We start from the raw sequence: 26,960 nt of genomic DNA on the forward strand, positions 1-26,960 counted from the left end.
GAGGTTTCCGGATGTCGAAGTGCTGCTACTGCGCATGCACGAAGCGTGATTTCGCGCTTCCGCGCATGCGCCAACTGTACACGCCGCTCTGTGCAGGCGCAGAACGTGCGCACCAACCACGCACAGTGAAAGGACTTCCGGGGGTTGTTGACTTCGGAAGTCGAAACCTTCGGGTGTCGAGGTATGACTGTAGCAGCAAAACCTCATAGTAGTTCCATGCTGTTCACTCAGGAGTAAACCCTACTGGGGTTCAGTTGGGTTTACTTCCAAGCATGCCTGGGATTGTTTCCACTGGTCCTATAACTTTATCTGACTTCTCTAAGAATTATTATTTTTGGAACACTCCTTAATATTTAGTCAAAATAAATGGAATAAAAAGTGTTTCAGTTCACCCCTGGCACATGGCAACATGCATGAACTACCGGTATACAGCACAGAAATTTTGCTGTAGGGAATAGTTTGGGGTAGAGTGTAGTGATCATGTTCATGGAATCATAGAATTGTAGAGTTGGAAGGAACTCTGAGGTTCATCTACCCCAACCCCCTGCAACGCAGGAATCTCAACTAATGGCCACCCAACCTCTGCTTTAAAACATCAAATGAAAGAGGGTCTACAATCTCCCAATCTGTTAAAGTCATCTTGAATCCCAGTGCTGTCTTCTGTGGCATTGGGAAAGGAAAGAAGTGGTGAAAGTCTTGATAAGAAGGTTGCATAAACCAGTTTTATTTCAAATTCATTCCCTATAGCAAACTCCAGGATGGAATTTACCTTTTTTTGCATCACTTGGTTGGTGATGATTTCATCCAGCTGTTCCCCACCACAACCTCAAAATCCCTTTCCTGGTCAGCCACTGCCAGCTCATTCCAAAACGAAGAAGCTGAAATATGTTGCAGACTCTGCCAAGCTCTCTGCTGGAAATCACTTGGTCTTGAAATTGGGGCAGAAATGTTTCCTAGCCATTTAAAACCATTGTGGAGGTTCATTTCCTAATGTCACTGCCCTTAAACCCCAGTAAATAACAACACACTGAGCCATTCTGCACCTTCACTGTCCCTACTGCCTAGAATATAGGGACCATTTTCAAAACAGCAGCAGCAGTAGCAGCAATAATAGATTACCGTAGTTACTCTTTGTTTTATTGTATGCTGATTTGAGTATATTATAGAGAAATGGCTAATAAGCTTAATTCATAAGTACTGGTATTACAACATTTTCACATGTAGTCTTGAATTCTAGGGAAAGTTAACAGAAGTACATGGAAGAAAAGCTTCCTGTGTCTTTCCTGTACAACTACGGTACCTGCACATATCCACCCCATAAACCTCTCTGGAGGTTTAGGAAGATCTCCTTAACAAGGAGTGCCAAAGGACAGCTGAATTACATCCAGTTTTGGGCAGCTTCCTCCCACTGTGTCCCACCTTCCAAGAGATCCTCAAACCCTCTGGAGGCAAAGGCACTCAGTGTTAGAAACTCAGATATATAATCTAATCGCCACAATGGAGTGTCTAGGTGCTTTTCCTGCAATGGGTATTATTATTATTATTATTATTATTATTATTATTATTATTATTATTTCATTTGTATACCACTTTATACTTTAAAGAAAAAAATGTCAAAGCGATTAAAAATCCAATAACACAATCCAGGATAAAACAAATTCAAGCTTCAAGGAAAATGTTTCAGATCCGTCTCGAAAAGGCTTTTTGCTTTCTCCAGTCACCAAGCCGGCATTCATGTGGTTGCAATTTGACCCGTGCCAATCGCAAAACGTACCTGGTGCATTGTTCATTTCTAGCTCTGCAGGCAGCCAAGGGGAAGAAGGGAACTGGAAACACTTCTTCCGCCATTTTAGGCTCTAAGACATTGTCTCCCCATCCCTTTGTGCCCTCCACTATGCTTCTGAAGGCCTACAGTAGATAGGCTGCCTTGTCCCTTTTGAAGTAACTTCAGGTGACCAGCTACACCTGCAGATTTAGTTAGTTTGTCCACCTGTGAACAGTGTTCAAGCCCTGCCATGTACTCTTAACTAGAGTAGACCCAGGCTTTGGGTAGTAAAACAAGTTCTCTGTAGTTCTCTGTTGACACTTGTCATCCTTGGGCAGCTGTGTGCAGTAGCCATTCTGATGTCCCGCTCCAAGACATTTAGGAGAATTAAAAGGTACGCGCACCTCTGCCACCACCAGAAATGCTTACACTCAGAGCCTCACTGAGGTAGGAGAGGGGCTCAGCAGCAGGCTGGTTTCTGAGGGTCCATTTAGGTCTGAAGCTGACCCTTTGAGTAGCAAGAAATATTTTTCAAGGAAGCTAAGCAAACAAGGAGAACAGTGCTGAAAGCATTCCCATTTAGCTATAGCTCCATAGCGTTCATGCTCACTCCTGGAAGCTACAAAACTAAGGCATGCTCCATGTGGTATTATATAGCCCTCTTCCCCAGGTTTTGGCAAGGAACGCTTCTAGGACAATGCAACCACTCATTACCTGGAATGAAAGGCTCTTCCATATTGAAATCTGAGAATGCACCATACACGGTGGCTTGCCTGGCTGTGTCCCAGACTCGACGTTTCCTTGAGGCCCAGGATCCCAAAACATTGTGCTCTGTATGTTGAAGGTAGCCTTTGGTTTTTGGAAAGTTTTGGTGTGCCAGGTCCTTCCATTGGAGCTGCAGACATCTTCTGTTCCAGGAAGTGACCAGGCTAATGTCACCGTGTGTTTTGCTGAGCCAGAAGGTAGAAAAGGGCTGTATGAAAACTTTAGAGAATTCTGCCTTGTATACATAGCTCTGTCCTGATGCATAGCTGAGAGCCCAATAGGAGATGGAGTGTGCTCCTGCTACTTTTGATAAATTAAGACATAATTGTCATCGTAAATGTGCAAACGGCAGCTTAATAACTACCTGACCCGGGCCATTTCTTCTTTGCTTGGTCTCAGTGTTAAGCAACAAATACTTAGGTTTGTGCAGAATTAAATTAATGTATGTAAAATTAACAATTACCCAGTTTACTGTGTGAGACATGGCAGTCCTAATTATGCCAGTGGCCAAAGTAATTGAATCACATTGAGTGATTAGCCAACTGATCTTGATAAACAGACCACTGTACTTTAATCCGCTCATTTAATGGGCATGTTAATTAAAATTTGACATTGATTCCATGGGAAGTGATTTCAAAAGTAAATCTTTAAAAAGTTTTGCAACTACACGTAAGTTCCATTTGCTATCCCCAGGGTATACTACGGTAGCAGTCTAAGCCTGCAAAAGGGTATATCAAATGCTAATTTACGTGGGAGGAAGACCTATTAATGACATATAAAACAGGAAGCAGTATACAGCACAGCACAAAATTTCTGTTATTTTAATTGAAAGGAAAATTAATTTAATTTTGTTTTTGTTTGGGAAGGAAATGAAGCAAATTACAGGGGATTTTTTTTTTACTTATGGACTCCTGTTCCATTTTTGTAATCCAGCCTTATCAGCAGTTCATTAATCCTGCCCCACAGAACATCACTCTGTGGAGTATTACATTGTGTAGTTCGACATAAAAACCCCCAAGTATTTTACAGCTCAGCATTTGGGAAATGAATAATTTTGCACTGTGATGCCACTGATGAAAGAGGGCTATTGTGCTATCTTGATTAGCGCAAGTACAACTCTTACATAAGATTTGTGCTTGGAAAAGCACTGTGATGAGTTTATGCTGATTTTAACACATTCCAGTAGCCTACAGCACATTGATTCACAAAGTCCTGCCAAAAGCAATAAGCTTCATGGTGTACAGTGAAATGTACACAGCGGATTTTGTTTTTGAGGTGAAAACATGGGCCTCGGTTGTTTATTATAAAGATATACTAATTTTATTGCCAGTTTGGCAGCTGCTTTGTACCTTAGTCATTTGTTGGCCTCCTTCCTACTTTCCAGTTGGCTTTGGCTTGATTTTGTTTCAGGGGTGAGATACATGTATGACTGCTATCCGTGCAGTCTTGACTTGCATTAATTCCAGCATTTTAATTGCAAGTATTAATCTACCTACCCGTACCCAAAAAGTCTCCCTAACGTAATTTCAGTGAGTGTTGGCATACTGTGAACAAGAAGTTGGGGGGAAGGGAAGCTGCCCACATTATTGTTATTTGCATTTTCTTTATTTTGACAACCCAAAAGTACAGGCTATCGCATCGTACCATATGCAAAATGAAAAAGAAAGAAGTGGTAACACACCAATATAAACTTCCTAAAGAGTAAGGGGAAATGTCTGTGCGTCTTATGGAGTGAATGCACTGGATGGCAGCAGGATCCCTTGGCTGCCGCTGCAGTTGCAAGCTTGAGGGATGCCTCCGCCGCTGGAGCCATGGCTTCTGTCCGTCGCTCGCTGTAAAGCAAGCAAAGCGAGAGCCGCTTACACGCTCTGCGCGGCTCTTGCTTTTTTCCCATGGCTCCCGTCCATCCCTCCTCCCGGCTCGCTGTAAAGCAAGCAGAGCGAGAGCCTCTTACACACTCACTCCTGGGCTGCTCTTTAGGGTGGGGGGCACACGCCGCTCTGTCGGCAGCCTCCCCTTTCCCCTGAAGCCCCGGGAAGGTTTGGGAGCGGCGGGCAGGTTGTGCGACGTTGCATTGTGCTCCCGGGCTGCTCTCTTTGAGAGAGGTTTTGCCGACGGCCTCCCATTTTCCCTAATGGCTCTGGGAATGTTGACTGGATGATGGCAAGAAGAGACAGCTGCCAGGAGAGGGGAGGAAGAGGATGGAGATGAGGGGGGGCGAGAATCGGGGCGAAGGGAGAGGAGGTAGGTTGCCGCGAGTGGAGAGTCATGGTAAAAGGCAAAGGAGAGGCAGCAGCGAAGGGGAGAAATTGCAGGCGTCACCTGAGGAGTTTGGGCAAAAGGGATGGAGAGGAGGAGGCTGGAAAAGGGGCCTGTGCTGCTTGGGGAGGGGGAGAAAAAAGTGGGGAGAAGGAAAGCCTCCCAAGCCTCTGCGGGAGGAGAGTGATCCCTGCAGAGGCTTAGGATGGAAGCTGCGCCCCGCCAACCATTGTTTTCCTGCTCTAAAACTAGGTGCGTCTTATGGTCAGGTGCGTCTTATGGCGCGGAAAAATACGGTGAATATTGGACATCAAAGTCTGAAACATGAGAAACAAAATCCCACCAGATGATGTAAGGTGTTTTGGATCTTTGTACAAGATTACCTTTAGGTTGTAAACATGTAAGAATTGCACTACAAGTACAAAAAAGGGTGTGTTGCAGGGGAGGTAGATCCATATCTGCATTGGACAGAGACATATGAATATGTCAGACAATTGGTTCATCTAGCTCAGGTGTGGCCAACTCCCAAGAGACTGCGATCTACTCACAGAGTTAAAAACTGGCAGTGATCTACCCCCGTTTTTGGGGGTTCAGGTGAAGGTTGTTGAGCTTTTTTGGGGAAGGAAAGCCCTGGTTTTTGGGTTCAAGGCAAAGTTGTTGAGCTTTTTAGGAAGGAAGAAGGCCCGTTTTTTGGGGGGAGTTCAGGACAAAGTTGTTGAGATTTTTTTGGCAACCCAAAGTTGTTGAGCTTCTTTGGGGGGAGCCAGTGATCTACCGGTAGATCACGATCTACCTGTTGGACATGCCTGATCTAGCCAAATATTATATACACCAGTGGGCAGCAGCTCCTGTGTCTCATCCAAAAGTTTTTCTGTCTACTTGAGATGGCAGGGATTGAATGAAGGACTTATTACACGCTTTATCCCTGAGCCATGGGGCCTGCCATCCAACCTGCGCACTTATTAAAGCAAGGCAATTATGTTATGGGGCTTGCTAATAATTTCATACTACTCCAGAGTTAAAACATCTCTCTCACTGAAGTCAATTTCAATAGCTCCATGTAAAAGAGTGGGAAAGGAACCATATAATCTTAACAAGGTGATTAGTAGGGTGCTAGCTTTCACAACTTGGCAATTATAAAGGCATTTAAATTACTTTCCTATCCACCTTTCTTACCGGAGTACTAAGAGAATTAATTAATGCTTGGGAAGCCTTTTAAGATAAGTGTTGATTAGTGTTGCCTCTTAGTTTAGTAAATGAAAAATGAATGCAAAATAATATATGTAAACAAACACCCATGCCCTTACCCCATGCTTGAGTTTAATTAGCACCATTAATTTTGCCTCTGATTTTAGGCTTTCCGGATGGGGCGTGAGTAACCCTTGTAGAATGCCTCTATGCATTCAGAATAATAAACAAACTTGTAAAAGGCTGTACTATATGTTAGAATGCTCCCTGCATGTAGAATTCCTTGTCTGCAGAAAACTAGTACAAAGCGGATGTTAGAACATAGCTGCCAAGTTCTCCCTTTTTTTAAAGGGAAATTCCCTTATGCTGAATAGGCTTCCTCGCGAGAAAAGGGAAAACTTGGCAGCTATGATGTTAGAATAAAATTCCACATTAGGTCACCTTTCCGAATAAAGAGTGAAACCAGAAGCAGCAGAGGGGGCAAACTATTTGCATGTATTTTATTTGCGCTATTTGTGTGTGTATGTAAACACACAAATACACACACACAGAGCGAGAGAGCTTAGAGTGAATTGGGCTATACAGACATGGGTTTGCAGTTATCTCTGTCCTTTTATAAATCATCATAAAAATTGTGCTTTCAGGTCATATGAATACAGTCATACCTCGTGTTGCATCCGCTGTGGGTTGCTTTTTTTCGTGTTACGAATGCGGCAGACCGAGAAGTGTTTACTTCCGGGTTTCGCCGCGCTCGCGTGGGCAGAAGCGATCTGCGCGCTTTGCTCATGCGCAGAAGAGCTCTATCCCGCTTCCGCGCATGCGCAAAAGCGCCGCTCGGGTTGCAGACTTTTCAGGGTGCGAACGGCACCCCGGAACGGATCGGATCCACAACCCGAGGTAGCACTGTGTGTAATAACAATCATTTTAAAAATTGCCTGGTTCATTTATCACACTAAACCATAGTTAAGCATGATGAGCATGAGCTGCAGCATGTTTCTTCCTCCGTCTCTTCTCCACAGTTGTGGCTTCAAGGAGTTTACGCAAGCCTTTGCTTCTGTTTTTGCTTAGCAGCAGCATGCAATGTCATCCAAACCAACAATCTGTGGTTAATGTTAACGATGGTTTGTTTTAAACACACTTAAACATGCTTAGCAGCTGCTTACACACCAGTTAATGTTTTTTTTATATTACATTTTTATTGACTATGCATATTTTCCTTTAGCACATGTGTTCCACCCATCAGCCAAAGTGCAGTGCATTGTACATACAAATACTGTATACAGGATCCCAAAAGGGAATAACAATGAGAGAGCCATTGAATATGCAAAACCATATTTTAGTAAAAATGGAAACTGACGGGTTTGTAGAGTTCAGAACATTAATTGACTGGTAATTAATAAAGGAAGCCCAGGCTGGACACTTTTGCCTTTCTTCTTAAGGTCTTAATGTCACTTTTTAATTTTACAGTAATGACTTGCTCATGCAAGTTATGTCGTCTTAGTGGTGATTATTATATATAGCTAAAATTTTGGTGGTTTGCCAGCTGTGGTCCTCTCTGGAGAAAATGGATCTGGTTTCAGTTACATATCCTGGTTACCTCCAGACCAAATTTCTGAAATGCTATCTATGTGGAGCCCCCTTTATGAAAGGCAGTTTAGAAACTTGAACTGATACAGAATGCAGCTGCCAGGATGCTTGAGGCCAGGCATTCAAATCACTGTTGCAACAATTCTGTACCAGTTGCAATGGTTAGCTATTTATTTATGGGCTCAATTTAAAGTGCTGTTTTTGGCTTTTCAAATCCTGAATGGTTTGGGACCAGAGCACTAGGGTCACTTTGATCCTTATGAGCCTCCTCTGAGATCAGCATTGAAGGTCTTGCTCTCTGGCCCACTGCTAAGAACCATACCTGGGGCAGGGTCTTTTCAGTGGTGGGCCCACATCTTTGGAATCCCCTCCCCAGAAGGCTTGTATGCCCCTCTCATTGGTGGCCTTTAATTGGATTTTAACATTATTTCCCAGAGCAGCAGGTCTGCTAGATTCTTGCAGCAAAATCAACAAAAAGTCTTTTGGTAGTCCGCGAAATCTTATGTCATAATATATTTTATGGTGTTGCAAGACGGTTGTTCTTTAAAATATTGTTATTTTGCTCAGCTTCTTATTGTTCACTTTATTTGTTTTCATGTTTTAGTTTTTGCTATTTTAATTTTGCTTTTAATGGTTTTGCTTTTAATGTCTTGTTTAATAAACCATATTTATTACTCTTAAATTGGCTTGTGAACGTTTTATCCTCAAAGGCAGGATGTAAATGCATTAAATAAAATAATAAATAGCATTTAAAATACGGTATAAGTAATGGAGCTTCAGTAAGCTAGTATTGTACTTTCCTTAGTAGTTTTATGGATGCTAGTCAAAAATTTTGCTGCAGTTGGACAAGTAAATCATATCTGGGGGAAAATAGGTTCTTTTTTAATATTTCCAGCACAAAGTGCTTTACACGGTTGCTTATTTCATGTAATTTCTTGAGATAATATATCATGTGGTGATTAATTGAAATGGGTTCCTCTCATGTTGGTACATAATAATAATACTAAGATTATTATAACAAACATATTCACAGAAATAAAAATGAATGGCTGTACTAAGATCTTGTTCCCATTTATTCACATAACTTCCGTTTGATCCATTTTGTAGTGGAAATCCCAAAGCTTAATAAATTTTTGATGCAAAGTGTTTTTTTTGGCACAGAAACCAACAGCTATTCAAAAGTTACAAGTTTTGAAACCAAGGTGCTGAGTGATTATCTAATTCTTGTTCAATATTTTTAATGCCCAAGTTTGATTTGAACAAATCTGTATGTCTATGAAAATTATGTTCTCGCCAGAGCTTGAAAAGAGCCATTATTAAAGTGACAATTTTAAATGACTGCTAGTATTGGTGATGCAGATTTGCTCAGAAGCAGGTCCCACCGAGATCGGGGACACTTATTTCCAAGAAAATGCATATGTCGGGTGGGGAACTGGCCCACCTCTTACAGGTCACTTCAGCAGGTTCCTCTTTTGCAGCCACAACTTGAACTCAAGCTGTTTCTATCAAATTAGGAATCTCCCTTTGCAGACATGGCTTGAGTCTGCTATGTGCAAATTTTCCTTCGCATTCCCAGCTTGAATGCAAGGAAAAGACGGATCTACAAAGGAAGAACAAGGAATGTATCTACAGTTGGTGGGAGTTTCTCCACCATTTCTGTATAAAATTACTGGCTTAGAGGCCATCTACATTTCTTTCTTTCTTTTTTACATTTTCCAGTTTAGATAACCCTTTGTCACAGGCAAGGAGAACGTACTCCACATACCTGCCAAGTCCGGGTCGTAAATATCCGGGATCGGCAGCGTGCGCATGACCGGAAGTTGCGTGACGCAACTTCCGGTGGCGCTTCGCCCTTCTATGGGCACCAGAAAATGGCGGCGCCAGCGCCGGAAGTCACTTCCGCGCATGACCGGAAACACGTAAAAGCGACTTTCGGCGCCGGCGTGGCCATTTTCTGATGCCCATAGAAGGGCAAAGCGCCACCGGAAGTCGCGTCACGCAACTTCCGGTCATGCGCGGAAGCGACTTCCGGCGCCGCCATTTTCTGGTGCCCATAGAAGGGCAAGTGGCACCAGAAAAATGGCCGGGTAATTAGGGTTGCTAACAATTGCATTCGCCTCCACTCATAGCTGCCAAGTATCCCGATTTAAGGGACGATACCGGGATTTTTCGCTAAACGGGAGACCGCCGGGAAACGCTAAGAAAAAAGGGGTCTTCCCGGCGGATACGGGATACTTGGCAGCTATGGTACTCCATAGAAGAGAACGTTAGGCTATTCCTGCTGACATTTGTACGCAAGTTTTACAGTCCAAGAATAAGATAAAGCCATGCTAGTTTCATATCTCCATCTCTAAGAACCTGCTTTATGCTGTATCTGTGTTTGGCCATCTTCCTGCTTTAAAATCTTACAGATTAGGTCTTATGTGAACATAACGAGAAATATAAAATAACCCATTCATATGAAAAAGACAGCATGCCTCTAAATTGACCACATTTTCCTGTGCATAACACGCCCCCATGTATAAGATGTCCCCTATTTTGGGGGACTCAAAATTAAGAGAATGGGGGATGATTGCTCCCCATGTATAAGACTACCCCCTTTTTAACATTATTTTTAAAGTAAAACACCCTAGTTTTATACACAAAAAAGTACGGTATTTATTTATTTGACAAAATATGCTGCTTAACTGTAAACAAACCCTCTTAAGTGACTTACAAAGTTCATAAAATGTACGCTAAAATTGTCAGCAACGATCAACATTTAAAAACAAGTTTATAAAAGATCAAAGCGAATAAAACCCACAGTTGAAAGTATACGTTTTAAGCTAAAATCACAGATTAAAATACACTTTGCACGTCTTAAGTAGGCCTGGCTACACAGAAAAGGTTTTAGCAGGGGGCGAGAGGAGTAAAGGAAGGCAGCTGGCTAATGACAATGGGAAGTGGAAACTGCAAATGGAGAGAGAGTGTCACTCAGGTCCTGCCTGCAGGCTTCCCGTTGGCAATCTGGTCGGCCACTGTGAGAACAGAATGCTGCGCTAGATGGGCCATTGACTTAATCCAGCTCTTCTTACATTCTAACCCGGGGGTTAGAACTCAGTGGGGCTTACTTTTGAATAAGCATGCATAGGATCACACTATTAGGTTACTGTGTTGTGAGACTGTCTTAATAGAGAACAGAGCTATATTTTGCTTAGCAAAGCACCAGTTTGAAGTTGTGGGCTGCCTGCCATTTCAGAGTGTTCATAAATTAGGTTTTGTCCTGTTACTCCGTGGGTACCAAGGCACAAAGTACTGTCAACAGATGGTGGTCTCTGCAGCGAGGACTGCTTCTTTTTTTCCCCCTTTTGAAGTTTGACGCTTTTCAATAACCAGTGTGATAGCATGCAGCTATTTTAAGGGGAAGGAGTGGATATATCAATTAATCTGTTAGATGGTGCTAATTTTGTAAAAATATTTTATTACCAAGGCGCTTGTATTTTGACAACTTGGCACGCCATATGGTCTTAATGTTTAAAATTCTAAATTTCTACCTTTTAGGGAAGGCAGTTTCTGTATCAGTTTGTCTGTCATGAGGCTCCATTGCAGTGCAGAGCATGTTCTAGGGCTCCTGCTCCAAATAAAGATAGTACAACATGATAACGGAAGTTGTTGCAGTTTCCCAAGACGCCGATTGTTTAGTTGGCTTCCTCAATGCTCAATATCCCGGGGGGGGGGGGGGGAGAGAGAGAGAGAAAGATGGAAGGAAGTTTGAATGAGATGTGGTGGGAGCACTTCCTAGCTTACCCCATTGCTCCATAATTGCTGCATCATCTTTACCATTGGTTCATGTGGCGCAAGTTATTGGGTGTCAGTGTGAACTGTAAGTTTGTCCTGGAACGCACCCAGTGCTGTCCTTTGACTGTACAGTGGTACCTCTGGTTACGAACTTAATTCGTTCCGGAGGTCCGTTCTTAAGCTGAAACCGTTCTTACCCTGAGGCACGCTTTTGCTAATGGGGCCTCCCGCTGCACACGCCCCTCCGGCGCGCAATGTCCGTTTGCATCCTGGGGCAGAGTTCGCAGCCAGGAGCAGCTACTTCCGGGTTAGCGGAGCTCGTAACCTGAAGTGTTCGTAAACAGAAGCGTTCGTAACCAGAGGTACCACTGTACATTGGTAGTGCTTGGAAAGCTGATCACCTAACGTTCTCATTGAGATACAAGCAGTAGACTTCTAGGAACCACAAGAGTTTCCTAGATTTTTTTTTTGAAAGTCAGTGTCTTAAATGAATATGACTGTGTGCATTCAGCTTAAAATTGTTCTTTCTTCAGTGTGACTACATTTACAGGGTGATGATTTTAACAGCAGTGTGTGAGTGTGATATGTATTTAAAAGAATAAGAGTCAATTAAGAGTCTAATAAAATGCTGTGAAGCAGGGGTGGCCTTCCAGCTGTTGCCGGACTAGAACACCCATCACCTCTGACCATGGCTGATGGGAGGTTCCCCACCTGCTGTGGGCTGAGGATTTTCTCAGGACAAGTGACTGCTGTTGGAAGTGCTCATAAAATTGTTTTCAAAAGTGTGGGGGTGGGAAGTAAAGGCTTCCTGCTGGTTAAGCAAAGATTTTAACAATAATTCCAGTTGGTATGTTGCTCTTGTAACCTACTGATGAACTGTGCCATAAGGAAATATGGTAAAACTCACATCAAATCGACCATCTAAAATCATATTTTAATATGTATTGTCGTATTGTACTTTTACTATTTTTTGTTGGGAGCTGCCCAGAGTGGCTGGGGCAGCCCAGTCAGATAGGAGGCATATAAACAAATTATGATTATGATTCCACCACCCACCTGACACTTGCTGAAAGGTGCGTTTCACAGCTTGCATTGATGTTGTAGTTTTGTTAGATATAGAAATATTTATAAATCTTGCCCTCACACCTAAGCTCGCTGATTTACTTTGGAATTGCTCTAAGTCAGAGGTCAGTGCAGTGCTACTTGCAACAGATACTAAGGTTGAATGTCTGCCTTCAGCCATGTGGTTATATGACATTCTGCTGCCTTCTGTCTTTTGGGGAAAGTACAAAATAGTCTGTGTGAACAAAACTGCATCCCTCCTACTATGGTTTGGCTAGCATGTCCCATGATGACCTCCGCTATTCACAAGCAAAGGTTATCCGTGGTTCATTGCTATTGTTTGATCCAATTAGCTTTTATTGACTGAGAAGGCTTTAATAGGTTTCATTTATGTACCTTGGGTTTATTGCAGTTTAGTCCTCTAAAATCCCCAGGAGGTTTCCAGAATAACAAAGATGTTATTAATGAGATGTTAAAGGAGTGCAAATTTTAGAATCGCATTAACAGATAGGTAAGTGGGTGTTCAGAGCTTATTATACCTCTCAGTTTTCAGTACTGGCAGTAATGAATTTGGTTGTTCCAAGCGAACAGCAGCATATCCATCTCATGCTGTTCTTTGCATTGGGTGATTTTTGTGTGTGTGCTGATTTATGGGTATGAATGTGTTCTAAACTTCCTAGGTGCGTAGATTTGAGCAAGGATGGGAACTTCTACCGGTACCGGTATATTCCTGGAGAATGTAGAAGGGCAGCTCTTTTCTTCTCCAGACCTTCGGATGGAGGATAGAAATGTTTGAGTGTTTTATGCAAAACAAAACTCCTGCACAGATTGTCACACTCTTTAAAGTCAGCTTCACTTAGCTTTGGCTTAACAACAACAACCCCTATCAGATAAAATTAACAGATGACAAGTCAACCAGGAGTTAATATCTCTCACACACTTAAAAAGTAATGACAACTGCACCCTGATAGCTGATAGCATGAGGGAGGAAACAAGCCTTCCGCAGTTACTGATTGGGGCAGAGCACCTGAGTAGAACTTATATAGCCAGTATATACATTATTAAAAATAAATAAGTAAAATAAGAACAGAATGGTTGTTTTAGGGCTTTATTTTTGAAGCTGGGGCTCTCCAGAGTTTTCGTCGTTCCAGGGTCCTATATGCACATTTACTCCTGAGTGGGCATGTATAGAATTAAAGTAAAAGAGCATATGCACTTGAGTATATGCAGAATGCTTTTCTTTTCTGCCTTAGAACTTTTGGATTGAGAGGTTTGCTGAGGGAGTGACCTTAGCAAGTCTGAGCTTTCCACAAAATGGAAGGAAGGGGAAAGGGGCGGAGGGAGTCTCCTAGAATTGTAGATTTGGAAAGGACCCCAAGGACGATGTAGTCCGTTTCGGGGTCCTAATCCGGCCCCTGTGGCAGTTCAATCCTTAAAAAAGCTCAACATCTATGGTTGGCCCTCACAGCCCTTCGCTTCATCAAATCTGGCCCTCTTTGAAAAAAGTTTGGACACCACTGATCTAGTGCAACCCCCTGCAGTGCAGGAATCTTTTGCCCAATGTGGGGCTCATATCCACAGCCCTGAAATGAAAAGTCTCTAGAAAGAAATCTTTACCACTCCCTTCCCTTTCATTTTGCTTTGGGATGCAGGAAGGAAGGAGAAACTAGCCATGTTGCTGGGCTCATCTCTTCCCACATCAGCCCAAGAACTGACCCCGAATGACCCAGGCGCCCTGTCCTTCTATCCTCTTGAAACTACAGAATTGTGTGCGCGTAAGGAGAGAGTGAATTGCAAGAGAGTAAGGAGCTGGTAGATCAGATCATCCCTGCCACCAACAGAGAAAGAAGTGGATTTCTCTTCCATTCTTCTTATGTCAGGGTGAGGAAGCTTTCAGTCCCCGAGGGCCATATTTTCTTCTGGCAGCTGTCTGCCATGGGTGGGTGGGGCTAGAGGCAAAAGTCAGCAAAGCGGCGAGTACTAATTTTACCTTAGTACTAAGTAGACTAGTTTCTACATGCCTCTCACATATCCCTCGGGGCAAGTGAAAGGCATTATCAGAGCTCAAGGACATATTCCAGCCAGGCAGATGCACTTAAAGTGGTGACAAAGCAGGGCTGGTGAGAGATGTGGCTTAGGAGGACGTGCTTCCTAGGGAGAATTCCAGGAGGGATGCATTTAGCATATCTGTCTGAGGTTCCCTACCCCTGCCCTATGTCTTAAGAGCCACACTTGGGCAACAGGCGGGGATGGGGAGACGAACCTGCTTCAGAGATGCCTAACAGATACCTCACTTGCTTTTCAGCCCAGCTTCTATACGCTTGACTTTCTGTGTCTCCATCCCTTCTTGGGATGGAGGGCTGCAACAAAGGCTGCAAACAGCAGCTCAAAACGCAGTGGCGCTCTGTTGGCTTGCTCTTTCTATAGGTGCCAAAGAACCCAGGAAAGATACAGTTCCTTGTGGGGTGTAATGCGCAGGGGGTGGGGCAGGAGAGGCTTCTTCGCCCTGATTGAGATGGTTTCCAGTTCACATCAAGACTGTCGCTTTGGGCAAGGGCTAGTAAAGCTTTCCTTCTTCTTGACATTTTCCAGACGTGAGTTGCTACACAGCTGGTAAGTGGATCAAGTAGTGGTGGTGATGGGGAGTAAGGATTGATTTATATCGGGGGTGTGTGTGTTAAGAGCAGATGAGTCTCCTCCATCCCCTTGCACTATGGATCCAACCCAGCCCATGTGTTACTTTTTATAGAAATGATCCCTGTACCAAAAATAAAAAGATAAGAGGAGATTTTGTTTCTTACCTAGTTTCTCCTTCCCTCCCCTGCCCCCCATGTCCACAGCGGTGACTCTGCCCCTCAGGCTGCCTGCTTAGCATTCAGCTGGTTGCACATTCTCGGCACATTATGGGACAGCTGCCTCACCCTTTAGCACAGCACAGTACAGCACAGCGCATCTTCTTGGCTGTATGGGCCAAGCCAGTCTAAGATAAAAATATGGCACATGCGTCATTATTTTTGGCTTGCCTTAGCACACCTTTTCCATTGTTGCCTCCTCTCAAGGCCTGTTTGGCTTGCTCTTGTATTGCACTGGCATGCAATACTTGCCACCTTTTCCAGAGCCTCCCTGCCTTGCCACCCAGCATCCTGTTCTTACACTGGCCAATCACATGCCTATGCTAGGCCTACAAGCAATGCGTCAGCGCCACAACACTCTTCCTTTTGCTGAACGCCAGCAGAAACTGGTCTCTCAGCATTTCTTGGCTTCAGGACACAAATGGGAGTTTACCAATGAGCAGGCTGCTGATTACGCGACTAAGGAAGGGCTGCCCCATCGCTGGCAGACCTCGGGTGGCTGTCAAGTATGCTGCTGTGCTTCTGCACCTGACCTCTCACACTCCAGTTGGCTAGAGCTGCTGAGGGAATGCCCACTGCCGCCCTAATGTCCTGCTGTTTTCTTTTTGCTCACTGTTCTGTGGAAGCAGCCCAGGATTTCTTATCGTGCAGGCTGTAGGATATATTTAAGACCCTAGCCCTCGCCAGGCATGCTTCTGTGTTGAATCAGCGGGGAGAGACTGAGGACAAGCATGATAGCTTCCCCTTGGCAATGACTGTTCCCATCTCCCTCTAGGAGTCAGAGAGATAGCTTCTGCACAAAGTGGAGCCCTAATTTTCCACCTAGATTAATGCAACATGTGCAGATGAACCTATAAAGTGTTTTTATTATTGTGTTGACACACAATTGTTTCGGTGACATCTCTGTTGTTTTCCACAATACCTACATTTTAAGTAACACAGCATACAATTTAATTATATGTCTATAGCTGAGTTTAAGATTTGATTATGTGTAGTGTCATCCTAGAGAAGAAAGCCCATGTAATAAATCTTGGTGGTTGGCAATTCTTGCATTATTTCTTTTTGCCTTTTACTTTGTTTCTGTGCTCTCCTGTTACTTGTTTGTTTGATTGTTTGTTATAAATCTAAGACAGGAACTACCAGAGACACTCACCAGTCTGCAGCAGATCTTTTCCTTCAGAAATTCTAGTGTGCTCCCCCAAAGCCTTCAGTATTTTTCTCCTACTAACACACACTATGGCAGACCAGAATATCAGTCCCCTCTGTCAATAATGGTTTTATGAACCGCCTCCTTCACCTCCAGGACAATGCAAGAAAGCTTCTGTGGAGTTTTCACCTCCTGATTCCATTCTTCAATAGTGTGAAGTCTTCCTGGCATTTGCAGGAAAACTGACCTAGAGATGGGGCAAGGAACCATTTTACTGCACACTTGGAATTCTTTGCACCTCCATGATTTCCCTAAAGTGAGGTTGTTAAGGACCAATATGCTAGGAATGCTGAGTGCTGTGGTGGAATGAAGAGGCTTTACAATCACATACATTTATGTGGTTGTGTGAAAAGTGGTGGGGCTACTTTTTAAACAATATTGGCATTAACATAATTATTTAGTCATTAATAAATGTATCGGAAATGCAGTCACTGCCTACTGGCTGAGGATTTAATTAGCTGGCCGTCCTGCACAGTAGACCTAGCTAATATGATCTAGTTTAATATAGAGATGTTTGCCTTGCACAATTGTTCAATTCGGCTTTAAAAGGGGATTAGAGAAATTCATTGAAGAAGAGTCTACCAGTGGCTACAAGCCTCAGTAAATGTCAGCTTCCTAAGCTGCTGTGTTTTTTTTTATTTGTTGCTAAATATGGCTTCTTCTTTGTTTGTTTTCAACCATTAAGTATGCATTTGAAATCAATTAAGATCACAGAAACTGGGTTGCGGAAAGTTTCTTTAAAATGCACACAAGGGACTGAGAGATGTGGGCAATTTTATAAATAACTTTTCATTTATACAGAAGACACGTTCAAATCAATATATGACTATGTTTTCTGGTGGAAACATTTAGCCATTGGCTTGGATTCTTCTCCCCCCACCTTCCTGCTTGCTTAGGTCACTTGTAATTCTGGGGGGGGGACGACGACGACGACGACTGTTTTTAGATGGGGGTCTTTTAGCAGCCAGGATCCAATGTCTCACTGCTTATCCCCCCAGGGCTTTATGCCAACCAGGCCCCTCTTTAGTTGAGTCCCCAGTCTGTTGTCTCAGGGCACTCACTAACGCTGGTCCACCAGGCCACATAAACCCCGGGCTTCAGAATTTGCTGCTGCTTTGATCTAATTTGTCAGAGAAGATCTTTCCCAGCTAAATTCCTATTCCCTTCCCATTCCTTTTGGAATTTGGCCTCCGTGCCTGCCTGCCTGCTGCCTTTGAATTACACAGCCTGTTTCTAGCTCTTGGAATTTGACCTTTTGACCATCTTGAGCAATGCTACCTGTCTCTTGCCCTTGAAACCTTTTGCCTTCTTCCTTGGGCCTTTTGCCCATCTTGGGTTATCTCACTTGCTGCCGCCTCTGGAACTTGATTGAGGATTTACTTCTACTCTCTTGGACTGAATCCTCTCCCCCCCCCCTCTGTTCGTGTGGTGCCCCAATAGCATTTACTCCCTTCCCAATGGGTCCCCAGATTTCACTTCGATAGGTAGCCCGCCCCCCGCCCCTGGCACTGTTGTTTAGGCTTCCCAGTCTTAGGAAGAATTCTAACCGTGTTAGAATGTGATCATCATCAGACCTTGGTATGGAGGGGAGGGAGCGGCACACCTGTACCCCTCCTACCCAGTTGAAGCATGGTGGATAAAAATCAATGGTTTTTAAAAATAAAAATAAATCAGATTTTTTAAAATTTAAATTGGATTTTTAAAATAAAATGTTTTTTGAGTAAAAAGCTTTCTAAATATAGTTTTATATTTAAGTCACATTATAGTCCAAAGGCTAGACATTAGGAAATAAGGATTTGTTTTAAGTTTTTCATGTGTGCTAAAACTCAGTCTAAGGTTGTTGTTGTTGTTTTTTTAAAAAAACCCGTTTAACCACATCAATTAACAAACATGGATACATATGCTATAATGTTATTGTTTTAGTTAAATAAATTGTTAAGGAAATGATTTTTCTCTCTCCTTCCAATAAAGTACAGCAGAAAAGTTGTCCAAATATAAACTTATTAAGCCTCACAATAATTTCATAATGATCTGTCAATGTATTTCTAATAGTATAACCAAATCAGTAATTTTTGATATAACTGTAACAACTACTCTGAAAATTATTCAAAAAAAATTGACACCTTCATCTGGTTGTAAATATTAGTATTATACCAGCAAGAACGAGTCTTTCTGCAAAAAAAGAGAGATTTAAATAAAGTCTTACTGACTAGTGATTTAAATCAAGTCTTACTGACTAGCGATTTAAATGGTGATTTAAATCGATTTGATTTAAATCAAATCCCCCCTGAGTTGAAGCCTTCTTTTGGATGCCTGAAGAGGGCTTAAGCTTTTGGATTAATGATTAATTAATCATTTCCCCCATTCACTCCACTGCTGTATATTTAAGTCTTCCTATACGGATCAATATTATTACTTGCGATCCAGACGATATGAAATTGTCTCCCCACGGTGAAGCTTCTTGAATATGTGTTCTGAACTCTGTCTGCCAGTGTTTAGTCACAAGAGACAGGCAAATACTAAGGGGTGGGGGTGGGGAGACCAGGTTTCTCACAATTGCTAGTTAAATTACCATTCAGATGCAGTGAGCAGCAGCTGTTCATTACATAACAGAGGTTCTTGCATAAGATAATTCCCAGACTCTCTCAGGTGAGTGGCAATGCGTGTTGTATGACTAGCAAATGGTGCAATGTACCTTGTCTCAAGGCAGGCATTGTAACTGAGATGGGTAATAGTGCAAATATTACCATACATTGTCTGAAACCTTCAACCTTTTGATTTCCCTTTTTGTCAGGTGTTCTGATTTATGCACCAAAAACTTGGAGGTAAAATTAGGCCCAGATCCTTTGTTGCCATTCTCCTGAAAGTCCTCAGTAAGGCGGTAAAGGTAAAGGTACCCCTGACCATTAGGTCCAGTCGCGGACGACTCTGGGGTTGCGGCGCTCATCTTGCTTTACTGGCCGAGGGAGCCGGCGTACAGCTTCCAGGTCATGTGGCCAGCATGACTAAGCCACTTCTGGCGAACCAGAGCAGCACACAGAAACGCTGTTTACCTTCCCGCCGGAGCGGTACCTATTTATTTACTTGCACTTTGATGTGCTTTCGAACTGTTAGGGGGGCAGGAGCTGGGACCAAACAACAGAAGCTCACCCTATTCCGGGGATTCGAACCACCGACCTTCTGATCGGCAAGCCCTAGGCTCTGTGGTTTAGACCACAGCGCCACCCGCGTCCCCAGTAAGGCTGTAACGAAAAACAATTCCGTTTTTTTATTTTACTACTTTTCATCCACACTGGGAAGCGCAATTGTTTTGTTTTGTTTTGCCAGGGAAAACGATTTTTTAAACCTATCTCATAATAGTGAGTATTTTTCCATAGCTTTTAAGAAGTGGGTTTCAACTATGACTTACAAGGAAGCTTAGATGTAAATTACAGAGTATTATTTAATATTATTTATAAAATATGAATTTGCTGGAGCAAGGCTTTTATAACGAATTTTCAAATGCTATTTCTGAAATAGTATACTATCTCAGTTTCTTGTCTACTAGTAATTGCGATGATAAGCTCTGAAAAAAGAACAGACATTTTCTTATTTTATTTTTTAGTAATGTAGCTATGCTTAAACACTTGTTTTATTGGCAAATGTTTTAAATATTTGGAATATAATGATTATGATGAAACTAATGCGCAATGTTAAATTGCCTAAGGGTATCTAATGTAGAAATACTACATGAATATCTGGCTAACTTTAAAATAACATTATCCTTTCCTTTTATTCAATGTGTTTCTTAAAAAGAAGGCGAGAAAAAGCCATAACTAAGGCTTCATTAATATGAATACTTTTCCTTTCAAAGTTTTGCTATCACTTTTTAGTTGTTGGCATCCATCTGACTTGAGAGGATAGGAGCCAACTCCTAGGAGTTGTAGGGGCTTTGGCCCCAACAATAAAATATTTGAGGGGGCTGCCCCGCCTAAGCAAGGCTTTCCCATTCAAATGGTGTGCGTGCACTGTGTCATGTGATTGATTATGTGGGGCAGGGCTTACCTGGGCCCCCACAATATTTTATTCCGGTTGGCACCCCTGCTCGAGAGACAATGAAGTGCACATCCAGGGGTGAAATAAGACCACTGTGGTAGCAGCACTGAAGTAGACTGCCTGAGGCGCAAGCCTGGGCAATATGTATGGTGAACCCTAGAATTAGATTATTCACCAGATGAGATTTCACATTAAAATATGAAATCTCATTTGGTGAGTCCTATTTGGTTGTTGTGCTGATGCCTAAAGCAACAAGGGTTGCATACATGTGTGATGGAGCAGCAAAACACAGACTTAAACCTTTTTCATGCCCAAAGTCACAAAGATAGGAAGAACTTGGTTGTGCAAACTCTCCTTTAGTCTGAAATCATGGGTAGTGAACACTTGCTCTCAGAGGATAAATACGGCGTTTAAAGACTATATAAGCAAAAAGCCTATAAACCCAGAAGGTTTGTCCAGTGATTGAAACACAGTCAGTTAGCACAGAAGAGCGCATGACCTTTGGTAAGTTCTTTAGTCTCTGTTACAGGGTTTATTTTTGTTTTTATTTCTTAACATTTATGTACCTGTTGATCATAGACAAAACGTCAAAGCCGTGTACAAACCTCAAGACAGTTTATTGGGAAGTATCTGGTCAATATATTGAGAGCTGGTGAAGGAATGATAGGAAAGCTATCAACTTTTGCATTGGTCAGGATACGTTGCCTGAGAGAGGGTATAATGATTGTGTTAACATGTTTAGCGTGACATGGACAGACCCGTCTATAAGGCAAGTGAAGCGCTCTCCTCCCTTCACTTTCTCCTGTGTGGCCAAGACAAAAACTTATGTCGAGCCAACTTCAAACCGCAGATTATGAAGCTGGCTTATTAAACTGACCATTTTTGGTTTTATTCAGGAACCCTGGTTTCTACCTATGGCCCTTATTTTTTTTGGGGGGGGGAGGACCTATAAATGCATCAGAACTACTCCTGGCCATGTGGGAGTAGGAGAGGAGGGTGGGAGTGGAGGCTGGAGGCTGATGTTTTGCATGGGCTTGTGGATGCTATATTATGGTTTAGTGTTGTATGTGAACTAGGCCAGTAGTTCAGACACTCTTCCAGATTCCATTTACCTACCTACCGATTCATTCATTCAGTCAGTCAGTAATTTAAAAAGTACCGGTATACCACCTTTCATTTGAAGATCACAGGGCCATTTACAACATAATAATGCCGGATGTCTGATCATAGTGGTGACTGACCTAGATTTCCAGTATGAATGGATGATGCTCATTTGTGTCCCGGTTGTGCAACAGTTTTCACTTGTGTGATGGAATTTCTCTTTCCTTTACTCTCTCTTGCAGCCCCTTGCATACACCCAAAAATAAGCTCTGGGGTGGGGGTTGGGTCCTTGCCCAACAAAATTTCTAGATAAACAGAAGATGAGATCCATTGGATTCCGAGATATTGAGGGACAAAATGCTTAGAAAGTTGGCAAGTAAACCCATCGTGCAGTGGCAGAGAGTGGACAGAACCAGCTCCAGCAAGGAGGGAAACAAGGGGTGCTTTTTTTAAAAAAGCTATTTTTATTTTCTCTGATGTTAAGATTGTTATCTCATCTGTGGTGACATTTTTGCTGTGAGAAGGAAAATGTGGTCTGTAAAGTTTCCATTAGCCTATATGGTAGATATTGAGTGTTGAAAATACAAGTTTATATCTTGGCTGAGATCAGCAGAGCACAACATTCACTGGGAGTTATTCTTGCCAAAGTCAGAAAACACTATTTAGGACAAACAGAGAAGTTGGCTTCTGTAGTTCCCTTCTGATGCTACCCAGCCTCTGCCCATCACCCACTATTTCCCATAAATCCAAATGTATGTGAATGAAAGCCAAGTTCCTAATAAGGCAAGTGAAAACATAGCTTTAATTTGTAGTTAAGAATACTCCGATCTGTGTATGTGGCCACATGTTCCATTGGCAAGATGTTAGAAGTTCCTCTGAAGCATATAATTACTATATCATTGCTTAATAAAGGATACCTTTTAACAATTAATTCTACTTGGAGCATTAAGCTTTTTAAGATTTCAGAATTTAATAGAACAGTTTGAAGGTGTCAAGAGAATTGAATTGTTTTAGTCATTTAATTCCTTTTCTTTTAAAACTGCACTATAGCACGCCCTGCAATTATTAAACAAAACAAAACACAAGTACCAAAATTCAGATGTATAAATACTGAATGGTGACTGCAAGGATATAAAAGAAACCTGCCGTGACATGCATGAATGAAGAACGATTTCCCTGGCTATTTACACAAATAAGAATTTTTCTGTCTTTTAAGACAGGTCTTTGAAATGTTAAATCCCAGTCATGTTTTTTCTTCTTCTGCTGGCTGGCAGAAGGGGAATAGACACTGAAAGCGGCCAAGAACATCAACTTGTATAGGAGCATTCCTGTTCTTTTTTTAAAAAAAGAAATAAAAAAAACCCAGCCAGATTTGCTTCCTGTATTAAGGGACGGGAGGATGGGAACACAGCTGCTCTCACAGTTCAACATGAAATGACTTTTAGTGTGCAAGTTTGATTGAGCACTTGGCCTGCAAACCTACGCGAGCTTACCCAAGACGAAGCATTGAACTTCATAGTGCAGTACGTACTTCCTAGTAAAAAACATAGGAGTGCACACAAACCAATTCCTCAAAAGAGGTCTACAGTAGAGCTTTTATGTTAGCATTCTCTTGGTCTATATAATTAGACCCCAGTTCTCTTGGGATACTTGTGGATCTGTTATGGGTTTGTTTGTTTTTTTTAAATCAGAGTGCAGGATAATTCTCTCCAGTTGCCAATTCAAGTTGCCTTAGCAACTTTATTTACTGATTTAAAACTTTTTGATAATTTGTGAATGTTTAAAAAGCACTAGTCCCAATAGAGATGCTTGGGGGATCCCAGTTAATGTTTCCTAAGTAAATAGTTTGGCTACATTTGCAATGGCTTTCTACCAGAATTGCAGTGCTTAAGGCAAGTCAGACACACACACACACACACACACACAGAGAGAGAGAGAGAGAGAGAGAGCTCTATCAGCGACTCAGTGTGACTGCATGGAAGCCACAAAAAGGGAAAACAGGGTTGTTTAATTATAGTGGTTGCTTTTACAATTGGTCCACTGTGCAATCACACACCCCACCCCCAATTTTCATACCAGGATATTATGAACCAATAAAATAAAATAAAAATTCTCATGGTGGTCACGATAGGATTGAGTAGATACTGCTGGACCTGCACTTTTGGAAGAATACGCGAGGCAACTCTTGAAAAGTAGAAACCTTTCTAGAAAGGACCACTCAAAGAAACAACAGCTATACTGGTGAACAACCCTGTTCTGTTTAAGTATGCTTATACAAGTCAATCTCACTTTTGAGTTTAGATTGAGCAAATATTTATTTCTCCTCGCTGCCACCACCTGTAGCTGCCTTTTATTCACATGACTTAAAGTGCTGACGTATCCCCCTACCCTCTATCTGGTTTGCTTTATATCTATGGTATGTTTTATATGGTCAGATACTCAAATAATTCACCCAGGACAAACCCCTACTTGTTGCATAGAGGTGCTTATATCAGTGGAGCTTGTAGAGCCTGTGTTGCCAAAGTTTGGCTAAGGAACAAAGAATAGTTGCTGTGATAGCATGCCAAACCATTAAATTGCAAGTGTCAACTTGCCAGCAGATATTCCGGAGGTACTATTGTTTCCACCCTCACAACACAGTAGGGTGTGGTGTTCCAAACTAGGTCAACGAATACCTAGGAATGTGGAACTGACTGTTTAATTAGGGCTATCTTTTCATTCTTTAGTTCTTAAATGTTCTGCGGCTCAGCAGTTGTGTTACATAATGGAAGCAAATTCTAACACTGCATGATTGTACAGTTGGCATGCAGTTAAGTATCTCAGACAGTGAGAGGTACCAAATAAAGCACAGCTGAGACTTTAACAAAACCAACCTTTGCTTCTTCTTTTTTTAAGTATCATAATCAGCCTACATGGAAACATCTTTATCATATATGAATACTCATACGCCCAGAACCAGGATTCTTTTTTTAATTGTGGTCAGGAGCTTCACTTCGCAAAAATCTCAGGATGGCAAGAAGAAGAAGAAGAAGAAGAGTTTGGATTTGATATCCCACTTTATCACTACCCGAAGGAGTCTCAAAGCGGCTAACATTCTCTTTTCCCTTCCTCCCCCACAACAGACACCCTGTGAGGTAGGTGGGGCTGAGAGACTTCAGAGAAGTGTGACTAACCCAAGGTCACCCAGCAGCTGCATGTGGAGGAGCGGAGACGCGAACCCGGCTCCCCAGATTACGAGTCTACCACTCTTAACCACTACACCACACTGGCAAGAAAACGATAGATTTTTTCCCTGGTTATTAGACTTGTTTCATGACCTTCTCTCATCTTCAATGGTGTACTTTCCAGCCCTGTGAACGTCCACATTTCCCAGTACTTAATTCCTGGATTAGGTCATCCTGAACTATTACAACTTTTGCACCATCTTCCCAGCTCTATTTGGTCCACCTACCCAAGAGGCAACGAAGGGATGTTTGGGCCATGGGGCAATCAAATGGCAGGCATGTTCTTGGCAGCAGACATTTCATCTTCATGATACAGTGTGATGTGCTGAAAAGTGGAGTTTGGTGCTTCTGACCTCTACAGACATCTCCATGTCCTTATCCAAGTGCTTCTCTAGCAAACTTAGTTGTTGACAATATAAATGGACCAGAGAACAGGAAAGGTGAGTAGTGGAATAGGACATGTTGATATCTGTGACTCAGGATTCCAGCTGGAGCTGTTCTCCAGACAAATGAGGCTTATCTCCTCACTGCCAACCCTTCTTTCTGATCACCAGCTACATCATTGTTCACCCCTGAATATTCTCAGACTTCTCCCTTCTCTTGAGCAAACCCCTTTTCTGTGAGAGACTGCTGTTGCTAAAACTTCCTGGCGGACCCTGGGCTTTCCACTGGTCTGCTGCCTTAATCTCGAGGCTAGTTGAGGGAGGACTTGACCATAGAGGTTATTGTAGTGATTGTGGGTGGTGAGTGGCTGATGAGATGCCATTGACACTAGGTCTTTCTGGATGGCTTAGGACTCTAGCAGGTTCTTCCAGTTGTACTGGGATTCTCTCTGGAGTCCCACGCCTCATCCTCAGAGGAGGTCTCCCAGGGTCCCTGGACAGATAGTTTCCTAACAATTGATGGATAAGTCTACAATTACAACAGTTAGATATTTGGTTGAAGCTAGTTACTGGGAGCATGTGACTTCCCTTTTGCAACAGCCTTATTTGCTTCTGGCCTAACTGAAAATATGTTTCACTCTGAAGATCCTTAAATTTAAACCCCTTGATGTTTTAATACTGGGATATCTCTGAATATCTGCCAGAGTGTCTTTTTTATGTCCCTTCAACATTTAAGTTTGATTCTTGGGGTACAGGAGGGGACTTTGTCTGTGGTTCTGCGTAGGGTGAGGAACTCCCTACCTGGAGAAGTTTTGCCTTCCCATCTCTGAGATGCCCTTCTCCTGCCATCTTGTGAAGACCTTCTTATTTCAAAAGGCATTTGGCATATTGAACTGTTTTTAAGTTTTTATATTTCCTGGAATGCTAGCTTGAGCATTTTACGGACAGCTGAGATATAAATATTTTATAATCAGTTTTGTGATTTATTTATTTTAAACTTGCTGTCCCCATGTGCTTAATCTTTGGTATATTTTTTGTTGGCTGAAATTTAAATGGAAAAGCGGAGCATGAATGCTTTGTAAATACATACAAATATACATACATACATGCATGAATACTGCATATTATCCATGACCTGATGGGCTTGTATGGTTAAAATGCATTTTTAATATTCAGGACCAATAGGATGAACAATGCTTGTTAAACCAGAAAGTAAAGATAACGAGAAAGAAATCTGGTTCTGAATGGTATAACTGTTTATAGACTTTGAGGGGTGCAAGGTTTTACTGTACAGATTTTTAGAATTGGGTTTAGTCAAGAAACTTGTTTTTATTACAACTCTAATCTGCTCTTTGTTCTTTTAATTTGAATTGAAGAATAATAATTCAATAATCCCAGGATCTAGGGTCTGGATAATTGGGTCTTTCTGAAAAATGCATAATAATGTGTAAGAATAACAGTTGGGTACTACAGAATATTGATGAACATGAAGATGCACAGTTATTTGTATATAATGAAGGATGACACCCCTTCTCTGGTTTAGAATACAATTAGAGTACTGTAGATCAGGCATGTCAAACCTGCGGCCCTCCAGATGTTTTAGCCTACAACTCCCATGATCCCTAGCTAGCAGGACCAGTGGTTGGGGAAGATGGGAATTGTAGTCCAAAACATCTGGAGGGCCGCAGGTTTGACATGCCTGCTGTAGATGAAGAATTAAACAAAATGTAGGGCCCAAGATCAACATTACTTTGC

General features: G+C 42.3%; 1 protein-coding gene across 3 annotated transcripts in view; it reads left to right on the forward strand.

Moving 5' to 3' along the window:
* The window catches only part of TBL1X (transducin beta like 1 X-linked), a 130,242-nt gene that overhangs the window by 7,208 nt on the left and 96,074 nt on the right, over window positions 1-26,960 (forward strand). The window contains exon 1 of one of the 3 annotated variants that reach the window (XM_035115969.2): window positions 9,596-25,262. The exons of the other annotated variants lie outside the window; for them this stretch is intronic. The gene's annotated coding sequence lies outside the window, so the exon portion shown is untranslated. Of the gene's footprint in view, window positions 1-9,595; window positions 25,263-26,960 lie in introns of those variants that run through there. 3 annotated transcript variants of the gene reach the window in all.

This window comes from Zootoca vivipara, chromosome 4, assembly GCF_963506605.1.
Source record: "Zootoca vivipara chromosome 4, rZooViv1.1, whole genome shotgun sequence".
NCBI lineage: Eukaryota > Metazoa > Chordata > Lepidosauria > Squamata > Lacertidae > Zootoca > Zootoca vivipara.